The sequence below is a fragment of the Harpia harpyja genome, chromosome 17, assembly GCF_026419915.1.
Source record: "Harpia harpyja isolate bHarHar1 chromosome 17, bHarHar1 primary haplotype, whole genome shotgun sequence".
NCBI lineage: Eukaryota > Metazoa > Chordata > Aves > Accipitriformes > Accipitridae > Harpia > Harpia harpyja.
In genome coordinates this window covers 26741561-26744230 of record NC_068956.1, presented here as the reverse complement: position 1 = coordinate 26744230, position 2670 = coordinate 26741561, and the positions used below count along the sequence as shown (strand labels likewise).

General features: G+C 40.0%; 1 protein-coding gene across 8 annotated transcripts in view; it reads right to left on the bottom strand.

The window, feature by feature from the left end:
* The window catches only part of FRY (FRY microtubule binding protein), a 253146-nt gene that overhangs the window by 128009 nt on the left and 122467 nt on the right, over positions 1 to 2670 (bottom strand). The window lies entirely within an intron of this gene.

The following is a 2670-nucleotide window of genomic DNA, read 5'->3' as shown; positions in this document are numbered from 1 at the left end:
AACCAATGTGCTGAGAAGTAGTGTGGTTTAGAAAAAAAAGCCCACACACAATCTTTTTTTTTTAATTAAATTTCTGACTCTGTTACAGAAGACTTGTGTTACCACAGAGAATTTTCTTAAGGTCTGTTTCAATAAAAAGGGCTTCGGCATGCAGAAGCTTTGTGTTCCTGTGCCCGACACTTGGCAATGCTTGGCTTTCAGAGTAGTATCTAAAATCCTGCAGAAATGCATGCAGTGTTTCAGGCAGAAATGAGGTATGGGATTCCTTGTCACATACTTATCTGTAAGGTGGACACAATTAAATGAGACAGAACATGCTCTGGGAACCCAGGTCTGGAACTGCGATCCTGAAAATGTCCTAATCACCTGCTACCTATCTCTGGAAGCACACACACCTCACAAATACTTCAGTTTCTGATGATGACATTCGCCAGGGGCTGCGCTTCCAAGTTAGTGAAGATCCCTCCATTTGGTCAAGGCAATACAACTCATCTCTTGCCCTCTTAGAGGCAACTAGAGCAGGGCTTCCCAAACTGTGGTACCCGCACCTAAAGAAACCACTCACAGGCCAGGCAACAGACTTGGCTGCAGCAGAAGGCAGCCCTGGGATGGAGACCAGCCAAGGACACCTACCAAAAGCCCAGAAGGGTTCTGCTGCCGTAACTTCTCAGTGTCTGCAGCCTAGCGCTTTAACCGAGGCCTTTTTCTTCCCTTTATCCCATCCTGCACCCACTGCTGTTCCTGCCGCTTCCCCTCTCCTCGCGCTCTTGCCAGGCAGCAGCTGGTGCTGCAGCTGTCTCTGCCTCTTCTTCGTCCCCCCGTTCGGGTTGCTGCTGTTCCTGCTTTTTCCTCGACTCTTTCCAAGTACGGTGCTGCCGCTGACTCTGCCTGCAGCGACAGCAGCAACGGCTCAGCCCGGCGGGACTCGAGCTGACCCCGTGACGCCGAGTTATGGGAGCCCGTGTCAGAGCAACTCACTGTACCCCTGCAGTGAATGGCAATAACCACAGAAAATTTTACTGGGGGCTTGGAGATTTGAGAAAACTCAAAGTACAAGTTATTACTATTTACTTTATTACTAATGATGAGTACTGAATAGATAATGAACTGACTAAAGATGGAAGGGCCAGATACAAGTATGTTTTTTGGTGTCTAAGAGCTCCTAAAATATAAAAGGATGACTGCTTACATGATGGGGGTAACAACTGACAACATGTCAGGAAGACACTGCTGAGTAAATTCAAAGACACCTCAACTACATGCAGGTGCTTCAGGCGTCCTTTGAAAACAGCGTTTTTTCTTTATGCAATAGATAATTTCTTCTCATCTACTGTAAACAACTTGCCTATTCTGTACCACTGAGTTCTAACATCCTTACAAATCTTACCATTTCATTTTATGCAGTATTTTCAACATCACTGCCATGGCAGCTACTATATAAAATATGTTTATACTCATGGTAGACATTTTCATTATATACCAAAGGTTCAGGACTGGCAAAGGCAAGGTTAAAACGTATAATAAAGTGAAACTGCCTCCGAGTAATAGATTCCATAGCAGTCTATTTACCCTGGATATACACTTATTTAAAAGTTTTTTAAAAAAATCTTAAAAATGTTTTCCAGCCTCAAGGCACTATTTTATTTTTATTTATTTTCTTGCCCACCCAATTCAGAAATGGCAAAGAGGCCCTTTTATATTACGAGTTGACACTGTTTGAGTATCTGTAGCTATAATGCATGCTACAGAAATGTCTTCCAAATCTTGGATGAATAGGTAGGCTGAATTTGGAGCCAAAGCCTACAACCACAAAATATGAATAAAGAAAGTTTTGATTAATCTGAAAGAGCCCATAGCTTTCTGGGCTATAAAAAACATCAGAAAATTTCAGAAGAATGGACTTTCAATAATAACATTTCCATTTTTAATCACTAAGTTAAACATCCTTATTTCTTGTTTGAAGTGCTGCCTTCAATTGTATGCTCTGTATTTGTTCACACTGGAAACTCCCATGATATGAATTCACATTAGAGATAAGCAAAGTAAAGATCAGCAAAGACAATTTTGCATTTAATATTTGAAACTATTGTTTTTCAATAAAACTGCCTAAACTTTTTGCATCGCCAATGCTTACAGAACAAAAAGCTCACCTAAGAATTAATTTCCTTCCTCTGCCTCATTGCTGTTGTGAAAACATTCATAGAAAAATAGAGTATGTTGAATATGCAATGGCAGTTATATATTTTATCACATTTGCACTCATCAACTAAATACAGTATTTATAATTTATCTAAAAAATAACATATCAGTCAAACCTTCTATTCACATAGGCACACTAAAACATTTCTCCAAAGACTGTTGGCTACTTTTAATGGTTAATATATTAATGCTTTTTCAGGGCTGCTACACAAATATAATTGGGTAAATTTACACAGGAATAGCTTTTCTTGACCACCTGTCACAGAACCGAGTCTTTGGGGAAACATGAAAACAAAAGGATGTTGTAGTGCCTATTAAGCTTCACTATATCACCATGTTATAAAATTCTATAATGCCCCTTAAAGTTATTTCTAGCCTCAGCAGCCATTAGGCACATTATTCCTACTGAACTATGTTGGGGTACTCTATTACTGACTGAGATAAACCCCTTTTTATAAGAGGATGGAGGAT